Raw genomic sequence first — 6,027 nt, 5'->3', positions numbered from 1 at the left:
AGCCCTGTCCCACAGCAGGGACAGCCCAGAAGTAGCAGCAGCTACAGTTGCCATTGTCCAGCACCACGATGGCCCTATTAAAGCAAAATCTCTACATATACTGCACAGCAGTTTATTGGCCCTTGGTCACAGCTGCTACGCCATGTTAGATGCAATATACATCAATTGCAGCCTAGGTAATGTAGTATTTGGATAAACACAAGTGAACCCTTAGGGCACTACTGAATTGCACAGCAAATGGCAATGTACCAGCGCCTTTACTGGCACCAGCAGAAGAGGTCTCGAGTGCTCAAAAAACAATGCAGCTGTCACTTCAGGGTATTAAACCTCAGTTTACTGCAAACAGCAAATCCAACATGTTGGATAAATCGGCATCTCTAATCCTACTTAGATATGTGACCCCCCTCTATTTGGTGGAGGAATTGAAATTAAGAAAACCCACAAACCACTACAGAATTAACACAAGATAAAGGTTTATTCAAGTTAGAGACTGCTTCTCTAGGACCTGACAATTTGCAAGCCAATCCATTTGAGGAAGAGCATTATAACAGATACCAGGACCAGCAAACCAAGCAGCCACAGGAGACCATGGAAGTGTGTCCAGTGCTTCTCTGCAAGAGGAAGCAAAAGTTAGTGGCAAAGCAACTGTGAGCAAGGGAGGAATACAATGAAGCTTCAGTTCTGGCTTTGGCCCAGGCAGTCTGGCTTTGGCCCAGGGCCAGAACGGAGCAACACCACATGAAAAAGGCCTAGTTACTGCTTCAATGCAGCTAGAATCTCAACTCACTTGCCCTTGTTCATGGGGGCACATCCATCCCGGCTGGAAAAGCCAATGAAGGTTCCTTCGCACCAGCACTGGTCAACGGCCAGGTAACATGGTACCAGGAGCAGCTCGCTTGGTCCTGCGGCTGTTTTGATTTCCCCAGGACAGGGCTCGTGTCCTGCACTTTGGTCCCTCCAGCACATCTTGATGATGGGAACATGTTCGGGGCCTCTCTGTGGAAGGGACAAGATCCCTGTGCCCCAAAATTTTAACCAAGTCCCAGCTAGGACTTAATACTTCGGGGGACTCTGTCTCAAACAAGTCCTGGTATGGAGGTGGAGGTTTTTTCAGGAACCATAGGGTTGTGCCCCTGCCCATCCCTCTTCCATCAAAGCATCCTTCATTGCAAACACGACGTTCCGGGGAACACACTTCGGTTGAACACATGAAATAGATCTAAAAAGAAAGTAAATGGAGTTAGGAGCAGCTGTAGATCTGCTTTGGTCTAATATACCATTTATGACTAGGCATTTGGAAGCAAGCTTGAGTCTATACAATTGGACCACTATTAACCTCACTTCCTCATCCAAACGCTGCTTGGTCTTGTAGTCCAGGAACTGGAAGATTTCTATTTCAAAGCGTCGAATGTGCTTGGATACAGGCATGTTATTGTATTTGACATGGAGGCCAGCAGCACTGCTGTAATCCAGGATGTTTGGACAACTGGGGGGGAGAAATTCAGAAGGGAGTCCTACAGCTGCCAACTAGGAGGCTTGAAGTGCATGGTAGCCATATTGTAATGCTAGCAGCTGCAACAGTCTAGCTTGCAAAGATTTAATTTAGATGTTTGCAGCCAGTCACCTAACCAGTTGCTGAACTGGTTAATGGTCACATCTGGCAGTTGCTTGTTGGGGGGAAAATGGTTTCCCACCCCTGTCCGTTCTGCTGCTTCTCTGCCTCCTGTTCCCAACTCTGTCAAATAGGATTGCCCTCTGCTTTGGTCCTCATGGTCTGTGGATTAGCATGGTAAACAAACAAAACAAAAAACAAAAACACATATGCTGCTGGACAAGATCCACTGGCCTGATTTGACCCTTGTCCAGACAAAGGGAGACACTCAGGATACTCACCTTCATAGATGATCACCCAGGCAGCTTGAGAGGACCGGGGATAGGCGATGCAGTAGTGGACCAGCAGAACTACACTGGGGTTAGGAGGGTTCACAAGCTGCACTTCCAGATACACCTTGCTTCCAAGCAAGACGCTCAGGGGCAGATGGGACTGTGGGTAGAAGCTGGTGTAGCTGGCATCTGCAAGAGAGGTGCATCATTGGTAACACACCAGCCATTGAAAGAGGAAATTGAGCCAGTCAAATCTAGCAGTCATTACCAGACATGATGCCAAACCAGACCAAATGGGAGAAGTTACGCATCATGTTCAATTACCTGTGGCAATCCTTAACCTAACCCCAAGCCAGCCAAAAGCCAAAGCTGACGATGTAGGCGATGGGTTCCCCACAAAAGTAACCTATGCTGGCCAAATTTCCTTTAGAATAGCGACATTCCACGTGGAAACTGCAGTGCAAAGAGGAAACAGTGAACACAAGGAATCCATTTAGTTACCAGTTGGCACAAATATTCCAGTCAGTGAGAAATCCATAAAGGCTTTAACTCCGATCATGGGGTCCCCACCCACTACAACCAGCAAAGTATGCTGAAAGAGGGTTAAGCAGCTGCCTGTTCCAAGCGCATGTAGAAGAAATTACCGATAAGGGCCATCTCTGGTAATTTGTCCATACACCTGCCCGGTCCCTCGAACCAAGCCATGAACTTCAGCAAGATAGATTGTAGTCTCCGCCACAGTCTACAGAAAAAAAAATGATTACAAAGTGAGAACACTGAAGCAGTTGAGGATTGTAATCAACCTGGCCAGCCCAAAACCAGTGGCATTCCAGTAGATTAGCACCCCAACACCCCCCTTAGACATATGGCTGTAAAAAGCATTGCAGCCTAGAAGTCCTAGTACTAACCCAAACCCCAGGAGGAGTGAACTTACAAAGACACGTGTCCCACAGCCAGTCACAGGAAATTTGAAGACCGCAAAGTCTGGAGTGCAGATTACAGGGACACATGAATGGTTTCCTGCAATTACTAGACTGCTCGGATCAATTTCTGGCTTGGTTGAGGTGCGGTATACGGAGAATACAAAATGCCCATCTGCAGTGCACGCTGAAAAGCAGGAAGCAAAGAAACCATTAATGCAAAATAATGAAACCATTTACCTGAAGGACCAGTCCCCTGTACAGTAAGGGTGGAAATCAGGTCAATTATCTCCTCCACCCTCAAAGTTTTCCTATACAAGCTGTTCAAAGTTACTCTGGACAGCTCATTAGATGAGCAGTGCTATATCAAAAGTGTAAAACCAAGCCATACCATCCAAAGGATAGTAACAATGGGAAGTTCTTGCATCCACACAACATCCATTGGCCACACACCGTTGTGGATCAACATTAGGTGGACCACAAGCCAACTGCTGACTTCTTGGTATCTTGCACCCTGCAAGAGAGTAAACTTCAATGTTATAGGTTGTACAGGGAAGACCCTGTAGTTTAGGTGTTAATATCTTGTGTAGGGGCACATTGTATTCAATACAAAGCAACATGATGCAGCAACAGCATTGGCAGACAAGCAACACCAGACTTGAGCACTCTGGTATTTTGTGTCCAGTGAACAAACACTCACCCACATGTGGTACTAGACCAGGAACAGGACATTTGGCTTGTATATCTCCGCGCTCCCCAGTAAAAGTTGTGTAGAGGACTCTCAGGATATAGAAGTTGTTCTAGAAGTGAAAAGAGAGTTGGTCATTCTTGACAGGATTTTGATCACTTTGCAATAAAAATGGGGAATCACAGCTGCAATTGCCCTCAGCTTACCAGGATCTTGACATGACAGGCCTTGTAAGGAGCAGTCAAGATGTTTTTGCCATTTCCCTTCAAACTGTAGCCACAAGTCTTGGGGGCACCGATAACAGCTACCAAGTTGTTGGATTCATCTACAACAGATGCCACATTTAGAGCATGCTTTCCATTTCACAGCACCCACATTACTGTGTACCAAGCCAACTCACCCATTAAATGGATATCTTGTAGCAGTCCCCCAGGAAGCTCCACTGTCATGCAAGTATCACTGCAGAGGACAGAAACCCCAAAGGGAGGGAGGGGGGAGCCTGTTGGTAAAGCTGCACTGGTTGGACATTTCATCTGCACCTGTTACATATACTAGGGTCAGGACATAATTCCCATTCTGGAAGAGAATCAAGGGAGGAGAGAGAGAGCACAAGCGAGGGTATTTACATGCATAGGAAGTTTAAAAGCAACACCTCCTCCTCCTGCCGTGTTCACACCCTCTCTCCTCTAACTCCCTTGCGTTCGTTTCTTCTCTTAGTTCCCTCCCTCTCTGCCCCTTGCTCCCTCGCTGCTCTCTCTTTCCTCCGCTCGTGTTTCACCTCCAATAAATGTCCCGTATCTCTATTGTGCTCGAAAAAATTTTCGTTTGTCATTCTGTTCCGACTTTTTATACATTGTCGTAGAACTTCACAATCCCTTCCACACGCCAATCCCATCGGTCTAACTCCATACCCGTGTCGCCCCCCCTGCTTCACCTCCCCACACCTCCAAACGCCGCAACACCCAACTTCTAACAAGAAGGAGAGGTACGTGGTTCGACATGGTGTGAAAGACGTATAGGTATAACCTGCAATGGCTCACAACCACCTAAATAGAACGTGCTCCGTATGCACAAACGTGCTCTAATCAATAGGAGTACACGGGGTTCAAGCAATTTGGGTGGGAAGTTATCTGGGACAAGGCACAACCTTACCCATCACAGCTACTTGTTCAATTGGTCCTTCAGGCAGCTCTATTGTCATGACTGAGGCTCTGCAGGCAGTGGGTATTGTTGGTTTTCTAGGAGTGGTTGTAGAGGGAGGGGGTTTTGTGGGCACTACAGCCCCGGTTGGGCATTGCATCTGAACATAAGCTTGTTGTCCAGAAGTTGTGTAGCGGAGGGTCAGGATGTAGTGCTCATTCTAGAACAAGGAGGAAGTTGGCTTGATCAAAAAGTATAACCAGGAAACAAGCAAATTGCAGGTAGTTCACTCACACAGTGATCATGTCAGCAGGTGTCACAAATGGCATGCTTTGAAGCAACAACTAGAAAATCTACTAGGCACACTTCAGAACTATGAAGCCCAGTGTTTTTGTAACAATGCCTTCCACCGTTGTCCCCACTTCAGTGGGAGAACTTACCTGGACTAGTTTCAAAACTAGTCTGTTTACATTCCAAGCCTGCAGTGTTCTGATGAAGTTTCAGGATGGAGCAGCGCCTTGCTAGTTCAAAACAATACTGCCACAGAGCTGCATTTTAATATTACTACCACATCCAATTACTTGAAATTTCTATGGATTTCATTTACTCCCATTTCCCAGAAAAGGAGTTGTCAAGAAATGGCAAGTTACCAATCTGCCTGTGCTCCATTCTCCAAAACACATCCTTTTTGTTTTTAAAAAGAGATTAAACCTTGGGCCAAGAGGCCATAAAAGCAGGGTTTGGAATAATTGCATGTCAAAGCTTAGTCTTACCTGCCATCTGTACGCTGTCAAATAATCCCCAAATTGATTGAGACGTACACGTTATTTCCATTTACATATACTTGTAGTATAAAACAGAACACAGAATCATTTGTGGTAGCATCTTGTATTTCACTTGGACTCTCATCTAACCCCAGATGTAACTAAACACCTCTGCTCATGAACTGCCCCGATATCAAATCATACTGTGTTTTGTTTTTGCTCTTATTAGGACTGAAGTCATTGCATCTTGCTCTATTGTCCCGTTATTCTTGATGTGTATTTTGTTTACAACTGCAAGTCTCCCTGGGTAAGGAAGTCTGCCAAGAACATAGAATTTTAAAATTTGCCTTGGATGTCCCTACATAAAACCACTTGCCCCCGTGGGGGCAATATTTATGGTAGTGAAAACACAAGTACTCCAACTGATCATTCAGTATCACTGATCCACCTATTCCTCTGCTGGTGCCATCTGTTGGGAGTGCTTCTGGCATGATCTTTGTGCTCTGCAAACACAGTACATGCCACGCTCTCTGTTCAGTCAGTGGGGATTTCTCAGCTGTAAACACTTCCTATTTGCAAGCTCCACTCAGCAGGAGATGAGGAATACCAATATACTGCGGCTTAAAGCACA

At 45.9% G+C, this 6,027-nt stretch overlaps 2 long non-coding RNA genes across 2 annotated transcripts; both read right to left on the bottom strand.

Moving 5' to 3' along the window:
* Positions 1 to 2,592: 2,592 nt before the first annotated feature.
* On the bottom strand, positions 2,593 to 3,541 carry LOC121307997. The gene is made up of 4 exons (XR_005948444.1): positions 3,505 to 3,541; positions 3,196 to 3,318; positions 2,819 to 2,991; positions 2,593 to 2,626 (listed from the first exon to the last, which is right to left on the bottom strand). It is a non-coding gene; the product is annotated as an uncharacterized LOC121307997 (long non-coding RNA).
* A 20-nt stretch (positions 3,542 to 3,561) lies between these two features.
* Positions 3,562 to 4,017, bottom strand: LOC121307996. The gene is made up of 3 exons (XR_005948443.1): positions 3,893 to 4,017; positions 3,699 to 3,817; positions 3,562 to 3,604 (listed from the first exon to the last, which is right to left on the bottom strand). It is a non-coding gene; the product is annotated as an uncharacterized LOC121307996 (long non-coding RNA).
* Positions 4,018 to 6,027: the final 2,010 nt, after the last annotated feature.

The sequence above is a fragment of the Polyodon spathula genome, unplaced genomic scaffold (genome assembly GCF_017654505.1).
Source record: "Polyodon spathula isolate WHYD16114869_AA unplaced genomic scaffold, ASM1765450v1 scaffolds_68, whole genome shotgun sequence".
In the NCBI taxonomy this organism is placed as follows: Eukaryota; Metazoa; Chordata; class Actinopteri; order Acipenseriformes; family Polyodontidae; genus Polyodon; species Polyodon spathula.
Note: the sequence above shows the minus strand (reverse complement) of the source record. Positions and strands in the feature narration are given on the sequence as shown.